Source organism: Populus alba, chromosome 12 (genome assembly GCF_005239225.2).
Source record: "Populus alba chromosome 12, ASM523922v2, whole genome shotgun sequence".
NCBI lineage: Eukaryota > Viridiplantae > Streptophyta > Magnoliopsida > Malpighiales > Salicaceae > Populus > Populus alba.
This window is the reverse complement of record NC_133295.1, coordinates 9462678-9479161: the sequence shown is the minus strand read 5'-3', so window position 1 is coordinate 9479161 and position 16484 is coordinate 9462678. Positions and strand designations below refer to the sequence as shown.

The window sequence follows — 16484 nt, the reverse complement described above, 5'->3', positions numbered from 1 at the left end:
ACAAGGGGATGCGATTGCAAAATGCAAACCCGTCGAAAAGAGAATTGCAGCAAGCCTACAGAAACACAATAGCTAGCAAGAAAACGAGGATCACAAAAGAGGTTTACCATTACCCTAGAGAAGAAAAAACCATGATTGTACCTCAAACAATGGCCGACGTGTAGGCAACAACGGGTTCAACCATTGCCAGTTTCATGTTCATTTGGGCCCCGTATGAGGTTCGCCTTTACTTTGGCAAGTATACACAGAATCATGAGCTTTTTCTATCCTTGCATTAAGATATCAATCCATGAGCACACCGGAGATCGCCTCGAGAGAAGTGAGGCCTATGCTGCTGTTGAGGCATATCTCAGCATTAACCCATCCAAGTGCGCTAAGAGACGAGATAGCAAGAGATTACAGCAACTTGGTGCTTAGTATGGACGAATATGAGCGAGTCAAAGATGAATTTCAGGGTATACAAGTATGGTGGGTTTCGAGCAAAGTGATGCCACCACCACAGTCCATGTATCCTCAGCAAGAGAGAAGGTATTGAAGGCTCTCGTTTCATAAGCGGTACCGGGAGATCATAACTGAGGCTTACTTGAAGCATACGACACAGCAAGGGAAAGAAATTAGGGGGAGACACGGATAGAGGAAGCTTTACACTAATGATTCTGGAAACAAGTGGCAGATCTACAGGCAGACCTCGTGGAGCCATATAGTGTTTGAGCATCCTGCCACATTCGAGACGTTAGCCATGGAGCCTGCAAAGGAGGAGATTATAGAAGATCTGGTGACTTTCAGCAAGAGCAAGCATTTCTATGCCAGAACTGGAAAGACGTTGAAGCGAGGGTATCTTCTTTATGGTCCACCGGGGACCGGAAAGTCTACCATGATTGCTGCAATGGCTAACTTGTTAAACTATGATGTTTATGATCTCGAGCTCACAGCTGTGAAAGACAATACCGACTTTAGGAAGCCTTTGATTGAGAGTACTAGAAAATCCATCATAGTGATTGAAGACATGGATTGCTCGCTTGATCTGACTGGTCAGCGGACTAAGAAAGAAGAGAAATCTCCAGATGAGGACAAGGAGAAGTCGGAGAAAGAAATTCCCAAAGAACATAAAGAAGAGAGCAGCAGCAAAGTGACTTTCTGAGTTGTTGAATTTCTTTGATGAGCTATGGTCTGCTTGTGGAGGGGAGAGGCTTATTGTGTTCACTACTAATTACGTGAAGAAGCTTGACAAGAAGGGGAAGAATGGACAAGCATATTGAGTTCTCTTACTGCATTTTTGAGGCATTCGAAGTGCTTTCAAGGAATTACCTGAGACATGAAGCGCATCCTTTGCTTGATAAAATCGAAAGCTTAATGGAGACCAAGATCATACCAGCAGATGTTGCAGAGAACCCCATGCCCAAGTCCCCTTCGGATGATGCAGAGAAGTGCCTTTCACGCTTAATTCAAGCTCTTGAGGAAGCAAAAGAAGCAGCAGAAGCTACAGAAAATGATGAGAAAGAAGCATCCGCCAAAAAAAGCTCAAGCAGCTACCAAGGCAGCAGAGGTCCCTGCCACGGAAGATGTTGCCCAACCACAAGAAAATAGTCATCGAAATGCCAAAATATGAATTAGAACTAGCAGTACCATCAGTTGTATTTGTATTAATTCCCCTTGACGTTTTGTGGTCCTAGGTTGCAGTGCAGAGGTTATAATCAAGCAGAAATTTAAATTAAAATCTGCACCCACAAATCCATTTGGGGTAGTAACACTATTCATGCAGTTGCATCACACGAGTATAGTTTAATTGAGTCAGACTTTAGTGTGACAAACTAGCATAAAAATCTGAGCATTAAAATCCAAAAATGATGATACTTACAACGTAGGAAAAATGTTAAATTGGAAAGTGATACAATAATTACCTTTCAAGGGAGGATGATCCATCACATACAGAAAACAATGCCCTGACCTGATCATTTCATCAACACAACCAGCCAAAATGTTCATGAGGCAGATCATAGCCACGATCTTGAAAGATTAAACTATAGGGCCTGAACATCTAAAAGCCAAATCTTTCAGCTACAATATCAGTTAAGGTTATTGTACATTAATTGGATAGCATAAGTAACCCCAGTGAACTCTCATTGACCCGTTGTAGGCTTCTATGAATGTAGACATGCTAAAAAATGACTCTACCTAATCTACAGAACTCTCAGCATCAAGTTGCTCCTTGCTGCAAATCCTGAATGAATTGCATCAAGGTTGTTGCTTACCTTATGCCATGGAAGAACTCAGACGGTAAGTTCCTCCACAGGCTTATCACAAAATTTAATAACATTTTACTATCGTACATTGAGCTTCTTTTCCAATAGAGAGGGAACCTCAAAAATCATTTCTATCTTCATCTTTCATTACTGTGTTTGGACTATCATCAAAACCAGAACCTGGCGCAAGTTCATTGAGATCAAGGAAACGTCTTTTTCTTACACCCTCAACTTCTTCTTGGACTGGGCTATTTGATTCCTCAGGCGGCTGATTTTGCTCTTCCCGTGCTGTCACGGTGTCACCTTCAACAGGCTGATCAACTTTCATAGATTGTTCATCATCATTGCCATCAGAATCTCCACTTTGACTTCTGGCTGAATATTCTGCATTCTCACTTGCATCTGAATGCTCATCTGATGCATTTGATTTCTCGTGTTTCATCGACTCTGTTTCTGACTCGGACAGCTCATACTGTCGGTAATTAATCTGGTTTCGGGTGGCTCTTCTACTGCGTCTAAGACCTGACTGGATCTCATCAACAGACCTTAATTTTGTTTCCCTGCGTGTACGGCCTGGCAATTTCTTGATTTTTTGGGGTTCATCACTATCCTCGCTGATACTCAAGGAACCCTCTTCTTCGTCTTCTTCCTCCTCCTCTTCACCATTTTCATCATCCCACTGATACTCTTCATCCCCTTCGGAGCTGCTAGACAACCTCTTCTGCTTGCGTTTCCTCAAGTATTCATCATCATAGACAGCTTCTCCAACTATATCATCATCACTGTCAAAGTCTGCCTCGTTATCTGAAACTGCCTCAACAAACTCTTTTGCTGAATACCGTTGAGGCCTCTGTCTTCGTCTATTGCTGCAAGCCATTATGCAATGATAAGTTTATTTGCAAGATCAAGGAAACATTGTAAGTTCTGAAAGAGAGAAACTTATTTAACCTCCGGTCCAAAGCTTCAGATTTATGGTCTTCATCCATGTCATCGTAATCAAGAGAATTAGGAGATGCAGCACTGAAAGTGCCATGTTGCGATGCATGTGAAGGACCACTCCATTTACCATTTGTAGAAGCTTCAGGTTTAGAAAAACCTTCTCTTCTGTGAACAGGTTCTGGGGATGGTGGTTTGCGCCTAAAAAAAGTAAAGAATGAGAGAGAAATTGATATTCCATGGATGAAGATAAAATGAATTCCTCCAAGCATGGGAAGGAAACAAATAAATGATGAATGTCCATGATCAGTAGCTTACTTTGTTATTTTGATAGCCTCATTGATTGACCGATCATAATCATCTGTAAAATAAATTTGACACAGCAATCAGATTGCCCATTGTTGTATGAGAACAATTATTACTATAATAATAGCACATCCTAATTTAGAAGTGCTCATCAGCCAGAACAGATGTCTGAAAGTTCAGCAAAACTGAGATAACATATGAAAGTTTTATTCAAATTAGAATTTCAAGAACATTAGAGGGATAAGTTGCAAAAAGTAGATTTCCCGGTTTACTTTCCAATGTTAATATAAATTCTCTGTTCAACATCCCTCAAGTTCCCAAAAGCAAAACTCCTGGAATGGTAAACATAGAGGACTAGGCATTATAGGTAAAATCTACTTTGAGAGAAATAGTAATAGGAAAATACAACAGGTGTCGAGAGTAATCAATTACAACAGCTACTAAATCTATTGCTACTGCATGTTTCATAAGTTTCTTTGCTTACCAAAAGTATATGTAACAGGCTTTCTATCACGGAGTGAACGTCCTGGTGCAAGTCATCTATGTTCAAGAAATTATCAAGAAGTAAAGCCTGCCTATGTTGCTTTTTCAGCAACCTCTCTTCCTCTGAGCAAACACAAGTATAAAAGAAGGAATCCTGAATATGATTTATTTTTAGGAAAGAGAACTTAAAGCAGATTTCAATCAAGAATACTAGAGGCAAGAAAGAAATAACATTTCTTTCTTGATAGATGAAATCCAATCACCTAAAACATGTTAATCACTAAGCAATTTTCAGTACCTTGTAAACCTTCTCAATCTCGGGGAGCATGTCATTCTTTAATTTCTTCCCCAATGAAGCCTCTGTTCTATTTTTGCTAGTAAAGAGCTTCTCCTACAGCAGTTTAAAAAAGCCTCAATGAGGAACAATACCCCCACAAAAGTATATAGCAAATGGCCACGTTAGAAACCATCAGGTGGACCAAGTGTATTTACCACAACTGGAATACCACTGTCACTAAAAGGTTAGTGTATAGAATTGTTAAACATTGCGAAGTTTCACTGTCAACAACTGAACACCCAAGATCAGTAAAAAGCTATTTGAGATAGTAAGATTGGTTCGTAATTAGTGTATCATACAACTTAATTTTACTTTGTTTTTCAGGTTTTTAAACCTATCAAAGGAACTAATCAGCAATGGCAGCTGAGTATAAAATTGTAGAAGAGAAGGTTAGCCTCACACAAAAAATTAAAAGTACTCATTACAAGTACAATTGCTCTGATGAGACCAGAAAAGGAAAGTGTGGCACAAAGAATGGTATGAAATACAAATCCAGGAATGGTATGAAATAAAAATCCACCAAGTGAGAAATCCAAAAATGGAACTTGAGAGGGTCAAGGCTCATAGAGATAGCTTTGACAACACCACAGTTTGGCATTTGGCCAAGAAGTTTCAGTTGAAAAAATGGGTTCTAGCTTCTAGATCTCTTGACTGGATTGCGTTTTACATTGTGAATGATAGGTAGTCTCAAAAATTTTAGCTGCGCACTAAAAGGATCCATGCACAGCGTCTCAACCATCTATATAGACTTCCTGCAGCCTGGAAGAAAATCTCATCCCATGCCATTTTCAAACTAACATATGTCAATGGGCACTACAAGCAAACCTCTTTATGTACAATCTTGGAATCCATTTTTTCAGCGCACTTGTGTGATAGATTATTGAAAAAGTCCACTCTGTTTACAGTAAATTTACAGGACTAGCAGGGAGGGCATCATAATATCTAACTTATACAAGTCCCAAAATCATACAACCTGACAATTCTTTTGCACAATAAAATTCTCTTTTTTGTGTTCTTCACCGTAGTATTCCTTATTAGATTAACATCTCACATTCTCATCATCCAATAATTCTGTTTTCATCAATAAGTCATTACTGCCCGGAGAAAGAATCTAATAGAGAGAGACATATTACAAGGAAGGCACACTGCCACGGATGTCAAGGCACATCACAGATTCAAAACATAATCTCACAACAACACATTATCATCCACACAAAAAAAGAATGAGATATGAACGTGAAATTTCCATGAATGCTTGTAGAAATAAATAGAAAAGTTTCATATTATAAGAAATCATGACAACCTTGCATCAGTACTTGAACAAGGCACAAACAACAAAATCATGCCATTGAAGTATTACGGAAAACATCTTGAAATTCTTCAAAATTAGTTGCAACTGTCTCCACAGGTATGTCACATAGGGATGATTTGAGATCCTTTGCCTTTGCTTTAGCCTTCACCTCAGTTTTTTTTATTTCCCGGTATAACCTTTGACAATTGTCGGATCATCTTCATACCTGCATCAACACAACAAAACTGTAATTGTAGAACTTGCACTACACAAAGGACCAAAAAACTAAACTGTAATTGTTACAACTTAGCTACACAAAGGACAAAAACAACTACAAAAATAATAGGAAAAAAGAAGAAGAAAAATCTCTAGTTATCAACATAAAAATATCCAGCTGATCATTTCAATCATTATAAAGATTGATAAGCAAACACGAGTAACCATAAGTAAATTTAAATGCATCATTAGAAGCTTATCTCCATTACCAGTAATTAATTCCTTGTGAATCACCTCCAATACGTTCCTTGAACGAAATTAATGAAAGTTGAATGCCATGCTTGAGGGAGTTGGTCAATGTAATTCCGTATATCTTCTTGCTGCGGAAGATCACCCAGATTCAATTTCATTGCTATAGAAAAAAAAGTCCAAAGAAACTAGTGCAAAGCAACCAAGATGTGTTCAAAAAGTGCAAAGACAAATAAAAGAAAACAAAATTATATCCCAAGAAAAAAATAATAATAAATGGCAAACCCCATCATAATTTCCTAGTAAAACATCCCAACAAAAGCTTTCAAAAGCAAGATTTTATTGGCAAGCCACAAACTAATTCAAAATTGATAAAAGGAGATAACCTGTGGCAGGTGTTCCACTTACTTACGTGATTAATGGAAGGTATTGACAATAAGGAAATACTTCTATATGGAAATGATTAAACATGATTATAAATAAACACAAAGGTACTTCTAGAATGATGCGTAGAAACACATAATAAAGAAACTGCATCTAAATTATTCTGTGGAATACATAAGAGATGAAACTTTCCTGACATTACAAGGATGCCAAAAGCTTTGTGATGAAAAATATTTGACAGCAACAAATAATATTTTGAATAGTGAAGTACATGCATACAGGACACAATGATATTGAGATAAATGAAAAGAATACCAAGTAAATTATCTACCATATATACTACTCTACAGAAAAATAAGGGGCTCAGTTATGCACAACAAAGACATATAAAACAAGAGCTGGGACCTATTTGATTCAAGCTGAAGGGACTACAAGATGAAACAAATGCCAAAAGGACTGGTGGTCACGTTGTACAAAAACAAAGGTAAAAGTTCTTAGAGAGTCAAATTCTCCAGAAATTTCATTTATCTGTCAAAATGGCCATCAAGGTATCATGCTCTGTTCTCCATCCAATCAAACAAATCTTAACATGAATTTAATGCTGCAGTTGACATGTATTGCCAGTTTGAACAGTAAAATGAGAACCAAGCAGCAGTAAAATAACCAAGAATCCAACAAAATTTTTGCTGCCAGTGACAGTACCTCAACACGAATGTCACATAATGCTTTCAGTATCACCACACGGACACTAGGATCAAGTGTTTTATACACTTCAACCTCCACCTATAAACATTAAGGTGAAAACACGAATCAGAAATCTAAAAACATTTGATTCAAGAGTATCCAGAATGCAAATCTACTCACCCATGTGAAGCAACCAAGGGAAGTTCCCCATCTGCAACCTGCAAAGACACCAAAGTCATCTTAAAATGATATTCACAATAGCTAAATCCCCCCCCACTGGTCCCCTTTTTTCTTGTTCAATACTGTCAACATTAATTAAAAAACAGTATAGTGAATTACCCAGTGCCACCAGTCTCTTAATTTTCTGCACAAAACAGTAACCCAAGTATCTCGTGTAAGGGCCATTCTCGTAACAGGGGGGATTGCCTAAAATGAGATAAATCAAATGCGATGAGAAATCAATGTTGCAATAGTGCACATCAATGTAATACAAGCTGGCTTTCCATCAGGAAGAACATAAATATGATCCTGTTGCACCTCAAATACTGCATCAGAATGCAATTTGATTTAAGTAGCAGTTAGCTTTTCCAAGCATAATTTATCATATCAATCAAACCAAACCATAAGAAAAGTTTCCATTGTCAAATAAGATGACCATACAAAATACCACATATAGTTTGCTGCCAATACATAATTGGGTTTTACCATTTAAGGCGAAACTTAGAGCATTTATTGAAAGCTGATATCCCATCTATCTGGTTTTTGGGGTAATGTAATCTAGGCGTTACCTTGCAGGGAAGACATCCATTATAAAGGGAAATGCATGTTACAAATACAATATCAATCAGAAAATAGTAAATACACAACATATAACAAAGAAAAGAAAAGGATGATGACAAATATGTAACACATTGGTTTGGTGCCCTATCTTCAGTAAATATCAATTAGTTCAAGCATGTGATTTTACAACGCAAAATAGCAACAAGTGAAATGCTATACTTCCCAACTAAAACTTAAATACAAATCCAAAATGTTTGTTTGCTCTACTTCTAAGATTTAAAACCTTTGCCTTGAAACTCTCAAGCATGAATTCAAACTAAAGCCAGACCATAGATTTGTGTAGATAATTAGAAATCAATCCATAAGTCACAGATGAAGATAGACTGAAAGGAACCAAAAAACATTCTCAAAAATTTCATAGATCACAGCTACATGAAAGAACTTCTTTCAAGCATCTCCCATTTTAAAATGATCATCTAGATATAGTGCTCAAAACTGCATGGATAATGGAATTATTTCTGCAGCAATTTATACTTCAGTGGTGAGAAAAAAAAAAACACTGGGAGAAACCGCATTAACTAAAAGACCTAACCTAGCAGCATATGCAACCCTAATAAGCTACAGCATGCCTAAGAATCATGCAAGTCAATTGTGCATTAGTGAGAACCACAGTACCTCCAAATCAATGATTTCATCAAAATAGGTGATGATATCAGTATAGGAACTCCAGAAACTTGTGATGTCATTTCAAATCAAGACGCAAAATTGATAATATTGTTTAAATTTAAAAGAAGTTCCTGCATGAAAAATTGTAGGTTAATAGTACCATTCCCTGTCCAAAATATGATCCAAGTCATCTTGCACCTTTTATGTTGTAAAACACCATATTTGCTTCCAAAATTATGATAGCTAATCATGTTTTTTTCCCTCTCTTTCTCTGTGGAGAATAATTTATCCTCCAGTGGGGATAGCGAGAAACAATAACCATTCAGGGTTATCACTTTCCTACCAAACTTGAGAAAACCCTAGTCTGATTTTAAAGGTGCACACCAGCAACATCACATGAACTCAAGTTGGGCAAACAAATTACTGCTTCTTCCTGTTAGACTACAAAAGACTAGCCATTTATCCAGCAAATATTTGGGCATGTTTCCACCTACATATCACGTTTTGCAACTTTCTGGAGGCAACTTATTTGAAATTATAGTGAATTTCCAACACCTATGACAAATCTTTCGACATGTCTGACTTGAGGGCCCCAAAACATCCAAAGATTCAAGAAGTTGTTGAGGATACCAAATCCAGTGATATCTCTGGTGACCAATAATACCAAACTTCCTACAAGTAATAATTCCAGATCAGCCTATACAAGCCTCGAACATGTGGCACATATGATCTCAAGCAGTCCCTAACAGATAGAAGCAAGAGCCTAAACTAAAACCCACAAAACTCCAATTTCTCTTTCTATTGTAGAATAAACACTGCGCATCCAACCACATACTTCAAAGGTAAAGTTCCATAATGGAAGAAACATGAGAAAGCAGCATTCAATACTCAAATTGACACATTAAAAAAAAAAAGTTATTTGTTTGAGGTATTTAATCTCCAATGAAAATGCTATTGTGCAACAATCAACTTTGTTCGCAGCAGTGGAAAATGAAAAGAAAAAAAAAATAAAATAAATTGATGTTACTAACTAACATTGGACCCTCAGCAAAGTAAAAAACATTTGCTGTAACTTAAGCTTCTAAAGATGCAGAACTCGAGAGGTTCCATCCATCCAAAGCAAGGACAAAAAAAAAGTTGTTGAAGTTGAAAAGGGAAGGAAAGCAAGCACTAAACCTTTAACAAAGGCATATGAATATCCCCCAAAGTATCATTAGGTGTAATCAAAGCTGTCTCAAACTCCTCAGCTGAGAACTCCACTGTTATATTCAATAGATGCCTAAATACCTGAACCATCAACAATTTTAATGATATTTTTTTTCTAAACAAATCGAAGTCTCCAAGAAATTAGCAAAACCCCAAAACCAAAAAAAAGAAAAACTTACATTTAAAAAATGGAGTACTGAAGCTAATTCCCACATGGAGCGGAGGCTCCACCTCGGCAACTGTGCCGGCTCAGGAGGGGCCACCAGCTGCGTCACGATCTTGCTACTTCCACCACTGCATTGCTCTTTCTGCTGCACCGAAGACTTGTCTAACTGCTGTTTCTGTTCCTGCTTCTTCGGCTTCTGCTTCCGCTCGATCACCGCCTGCTGTTGCAGCCTCGCCGCCGCCCTTATTGTACAAGCTCGCGACGGCCGATTGCTCCTGTTAACAGGCGGGGTTTGGGATTGCGCTTGGGCGTCGTCGTTTAGAGGAGTTTGGGCGTCGTTTTGGGAGATCGGTGAAGGCGAGGGTTGTTCCCGAGACATGGTTAAGGAGGGAGAGATCGAGAGGGTTTATGTTAGTTAATGTAGGATTACATGTAGACGATCCTCGATGTTTGCAGAGAGAGGGAGAGATGGAGGACCTAAGGTCCTAACCATCATCCATCCAATAATTAAATTAGTATTATTATAATTATGTTTGTGATTTTTAATGCTTAATAATGCTCTAATATTTATTATTGGAGGTGGAAAAAGAAAAAAAAATTTAGGAGACTAAGGACTTGTGATTGTGAAGTTGGAGGGTGTCTGTCGAGAGAAGGAAGAAGGAGAACGAGGGGACAATAGCCTGCGAATTTGGGGGAGTGTTTTTCTGTTGGAGGGTTATTACCTTTTTAACCCAGGGCTGATATTGGGTGTTCAATTTGGGTTTTTTCTTATAAAAAAAAAATCCTTCATTTCTTAGGTATTTGAATGATGATATACATTCGATAAGATAATTTTAGCTTGGTTGATTTTATTCTGGGTTGGGATGGTAATTTCCAATTAATACTAGTTTATCATTACAAAATTATAATTACAAAATTAAAAATAAAATAAAAACTAAAAAATATCAGTAAAACACTTACGCTCCAGATTGAAATAATATAATTACTATTTCACCTTTTTATAACAAAATCAAATAACTTGTAGTTGGGGATAATAAAGTTTTCTTTTTCATTTGATCCATTTGTAATTATTATATTACTAGGGAATAAATTGGTTTTTGTACATTATGTTTACACAATAAAATAAACTAAATTATTTTTAAAAATAAAAAAAATTAAACCAGCATCTAGAGATGTTTTTTGTATTTTTACTTAAAACACAATTAAATAACTATATTATCTTTAAAATCAAATTATTATTTTTTAACTTTCATTAAGTGGTGTTATTTTTTTTGTAATTATCAAGTTCATTTTATGGGTGATTTGGTCATTTAATTAACATAAATTTTATTAAAAACAAAACGGTTGATGTGTTTGTTACACATATCAACATATGGGCAGTGGTCGCGCTTTTCGAGCGGCCAAACACGAGCTTTTGAGGCAGTATTGGAATCTCCTTGATGACCTCTTCATGCGTAGGCAGCGCGTATGGTCAACGTACCTTCAATTTGATGTACACAAACTTTTCTTTTTTTTTATTTTTCTCTCTTCTCCTCGATTTTTATGTGCAATTGTTCAATTTTTTTTGCTTTTAAATTCGGTCCATGTTCTTTTAATTACTATTTTTTTTCTTTGAAATAATTTACAAAATTAACATTTTTTTTCAATTTAATCTTCTTTTTATTTTTTAATATGTTAGATTTGGTTCTCATTATCTTGGTTGCTATTTTTTTTATTTAAGATCATTTTTAAAATTGATTTTTTTTTATGATTTAATCCTCCTTTAATTTTTTTTCCTATAATAATTTATTCTTATTATTTTGATTGTTATTTTCTTTACTTTTATAAACTTTTTAAATTGATATTTGTTTTGTCGTCTTATCCTTCAACGTTAAATTTAGTTGGGAATTGAAATTCTTAATTGAGTTAGGTTCTAGGATTTAACGAGTAGCGAGTCTGAGATATTAATTTAGGTTTAGGACATCCATCCTGGTTTGCTTGTTTCCCTCCTTTTAAAAGCTCAATATTTTTTAGTTTTATCCTTAAATATATATTTAATTGGAAAATGGGCTCCATTATTTTTTGTTTTTATTTCCTATAGGATTTTTCATTGATTTTGAAATGACTCGGGTTATCTCGGGTCTTTTTATTTATCATTTTTTGTTAAATTTATGTATTTTTAAAGAAATTTTGTTTTAAAATTAATTGAATATAAGCATAAGATGTTCACTTTATGATACTTTGTTTGGTTTGCTTTCTAGGTCATTGCTCTCACGCCACGTATAGCCTCTTTTGATGTCGTTATGCAGCCTTTCACGATGGCATTAGAACCATCTCAGTGAGCTCTTTCTAGTGATGAGGTAGTGTCTGTAGTAAAGCAACGGAGAGTCTTTAACATGCTTTTTTTTTTTTTTCTCATCTTGAGTATGATATTAGCAACTTATTGTTTATAGTTAATTATCATCAAAAAAAAGTTTTTTTCTTTATTTACTATCGATTTTTTTTTATCATATTATTAAATTAATCAAGTTTATTAAACTTGGTCAAGTTAATGAATGATGTCTCATATTTTTCTTGCTTGTTAAAAAACATTGGCATTACATGAACATTCCATTTTTTTATGTTAGAGAAAATTTAACTCAGCCAGTAGTATAACGTGAACCACCTATCTAGTTACAACAAAAATTTATTAGTGTTTATCAACTGGTAGTTCACCTTATCTTGGTTTGATTTGATTTAGCTTATATATAGTGTTGTCTCCTCTCCAAGCTTGCAAAGGTTGGCATCATGCCAGGTTTTATTATGGTACTGCACAAGGTCGACTAAATTAATAGAATTAATAACTCTGAGGGGTGTAGCTCAATTAGTCAGATTCTGGATTTACTCTCTAGAGGTCACCAATTCGAGTTCTACAAACCTCAGGCCCACTAGAGGCTTATATAGTCGTTAATTTTAGGGCTCACGGGATTAATCAAGGGATGCGCAAGCTAACTCGAACACCTATGTTAATCTAAAAAAAAATCGAATTAATTAGAACACTTGTCAAAACTGATTTGAGATTAACTGAATTGAACAATTTTTTTAAAAATAATTTCAATAAAAAATTTAAAAATATATTTTATTCAATTTCAAATTCAAATTTTTAAAACAAAAAAATTCACCCGATTCGATCAAACCTAAAAAAACACAAGGCTTGTTTACATCAAAGTCTGATAAAAAAAAACCTCTAAAGGTTCATAAAATTCAAATTGAACTTATGTAGTTTTAACAAATATAAAATCAAATCCAACTGATAGATTTAGTTCTTTCATTCGGTTCAAAATTTTGAAAAATAAATTCAGTTTAATTGAATTATTTTGGTCCAAACTGAATAATTTGAACAAAATGCTAATCCTATGGACTATCTTCTTAACCTGGTTTGATTTGAGTTTGATTAAATCGATGTTAGCTCAGAGCTATAGTTAATTTGTTATCATAAAAAAAACATACATCTCAAGGGTCCAATCATTTTGTTGGATTACTGTAATGCATGAACACATATAACATGTAATATTTAGAACACACTAGCACATGACACCAAAAAAAACTTCTTGAGCGTAAAATAAATTTCTAGGTAGGTATTGGTAATATATATTTTTTTAAAAATAGATTTTAATATTGAAGTGAATAATACTTTAAATTAATATTGAAATAGAATAATATTTAATCCACTTGGATTGCCCTGTGAAACCCACTTGGGTCAATGGTTTATTTTTTTCAATTTTGTAAAACTAAATATAAAATATAAACTAAAAAAAAAAAGCACATCCAATTAGGCCTAAGCATTAAAAAAAAAAAAAGCATAGAAACATGTGACTTCTAGACAGGCCCACAAGCTTGGACCTGTTTTTATTTTTTATTTTTAATTTTTAAAGCAATGAACGACCTATCATCCATCCCTTCTTTTTTTTAAAGACAACAAATAATGCATCATTCGCTTTCTGTAGATTTCGGCGATCAAGGATCATCATAAAATAAAGTGATTAGTTTTGTTCAATTTAAACTCATTTTCCAACTAAATTTTGACCCCAAACACCCTAAACACATTGACAGATCTATTTATAGCCAGAAAAAACTCAAAAAACAGCTCAAAAGGCCAAAATCCACCTAGAGCCAAAATTATTCTCGCAGCCAGATCTATCTCCTCGGGCAAGGAGAAGGAAAAGAAAACACATAGGTTAAACTTCTATAATGAAATAGAACCTACTGACATCAAAGTCAATTATTTTTGTGGTTGGAATAGTTATCATGATGAATTTGTATCTTTACACTAGAATCTAGTAAGCCTCCCTCTCCTTTCTTGTAAAAAAAGGATTAAAAAATAAGAGAAATGAAGTTTAGCACTAAAATTGAATTTTAAGAGACTAAAGGGATTGGTCATTTAATAGATGAAAAAGAAGAGAGACTAAAATGAACTTTTTAAAATGAATTAAAAGACACCATATATTTTACCCGTCCTTACACTTTAATCCTTTATCTTTCAATTCAATATTTTCTTAAAAAAAATGCAATTGGAAGCTATTTTGGGCTTAGAAGAGCTCAATTGTCGAAAAAGAAGAAGTTCAAAGACCAAGTTGAAAATTTTAAAAAATTTGACTATTCCAATCCATGGTGATTTTTGAGAGGATGAAAAGTAAAATGCTACAGCAACATAACTTAGTGTTTGTTAATAAAATATTTGTACCATGTGGAATTTCCTTATTAATCTTTTATATCTAAAAAAACATATTAATAGAATTTAACCAAGTATTAATTAATTACTTGAAACATTTGTAAGCATAATGTTTTTTAACCAATAGCAAAGTAAGGTTGTAGGGTGAAAAAGCACCACCAACGAGAGGAACCAATTCATGAGTGTTTTTCTTTCTGGTTGTTCGGGATATGAGTGTTTCGATTTCCTTCATTTTGTGGTAGGCTGACTTGAGCTTTTTGATTTTCTTTCCATATATGAATTCAATTTTGTTATTGATTAACATTTAGAAGACTTGGCTCACTATGGTCTTTCATTTTAAGGGTTACTTGCAATGTATCTTAGCATATCTAATTTTTATTTTTTCATATTATTTAAGGGTGGTTGTTTATATATATATAAAATGATTATGATCAAAGAGCATTGTGGTTATTTTACTTTGTAACTAAAAAGAAAAGGCCGAGAGTGTCATACATGCTAGTGTTTCAATTTTTATCTATAAAGGCATATAAGTAATTTTATTATGTAAATAATAACATAAAAAGACTATCATACCCTTGCTCCCAAGGCCAATTATGTTATGTTTATAGGGGCGAAATCGTTATTTTATTATTCCAAACCATAGCAACAATAAATATATATATGCAAAATAATAAAGTTACAATAAAAATTGGAATCCTTTTAGTTTATTTTAATATTTTTACCATGTAAGGACTTGACTTGAGTGAAAGGCTATGAAAATGTAAATAAAAGTTTAATTAAATTCATGTACATTGATAAAATTTTCTTCTTGGTTTACACTTAAAAAAAAAGGGCTTAATCTAAAAGGTTAAAACATGAATTTTTTTTTTTTATATAACAATGAGAAATTTTACTAAAAGGTTAAACATATGGCACTTTGTGATTGGTTTTGTTATCACAAATTCGTAAAAAAAAAAATTCACATCAACATTCCACATTTAGGACCTGTTTGGGATTGTAGTAGTGGCAGTTTAAAGTGCTTTTCGTTTATAAATACATCAAAATAAAATTTTTTTATTTTTTAAAATTTATTTTTGACATCAACACATTAAAACAATCTGAAAACATAAAAAAATTATTTTAATAAACATTCTAACAATTTATTATAGTTTTATCATTTGAAAATAAAATTATTTATTTATTTATTTTAACATACACTAATATTGTTTCAAAAAGATACAAATCTATTTAAAATTAAATTTATCACTCACCCTAACAATCTTTAATATAAATTTTGTTTGATCAAAATAAACCATGAAATAGACACAAGAGAGAATAACAATGAAAAGTATTTGTTTTAAAGTATTTGTCTTAAGTGAGGTAGTTTTTTACTTTGAATATTTTCTACTGAAAACTATCAAATTTACTCAAATAAGCAATGACCATAATTTCTTAAACTATTTAGCCTTTCATATATATCTAGACAATAAAGATCACATGATTCTTCTTTGTATAATTTTGGTTTTCATAATTGTGTTCAATTTAATCTCAAACATATTCTAGTTTTTATGAGTGCTTTAAAGAATTTAGGATTTTCAATTCTTATAGAAGTGACTTAATTTCAAATTCATACAGGTGATTTTTTTATTAAGAGTATCCTAGAATACTCCACTTAAATTTATCAAGCTAGAAGAATCATTAAAAGCTTAACTTATTCTAGTTTTCACCTCATGCAATATTATTCATGATAATAATGGATAAGAACGCTACTATTAAACTGATATGGTTGTCCTTTTGAACATAAATCTAGGATCTTTAATCAATTAGGTTGGGTTGATATCTTGTGAATTCTTTAAATATAGACTTTA

At 33.9% G+C, this 16484-nt stretch overlaps 2 pseudogenes; one reads left to right on the top strand and one right to left on the bottom strand.

Moving 5' to 3' along the window:
• Positions 1-149: 149 nt before the first annotated feature.
• On the top strand, positions 150-1587 carry LOC118044860 (AAA-ATPase ASD, mitochondrial-like; annotated as a pseudogene).
• A 340-nt stretch (positions 1588-1927) lies between these two features.
• Positions 1928-10649, bottom strand: LOC118044596 (DDT domain-containing protein DDR4-like; annotated as a pseudogene).
• Positions 10650-16484: the final 5835 nt, after the last annotated feature.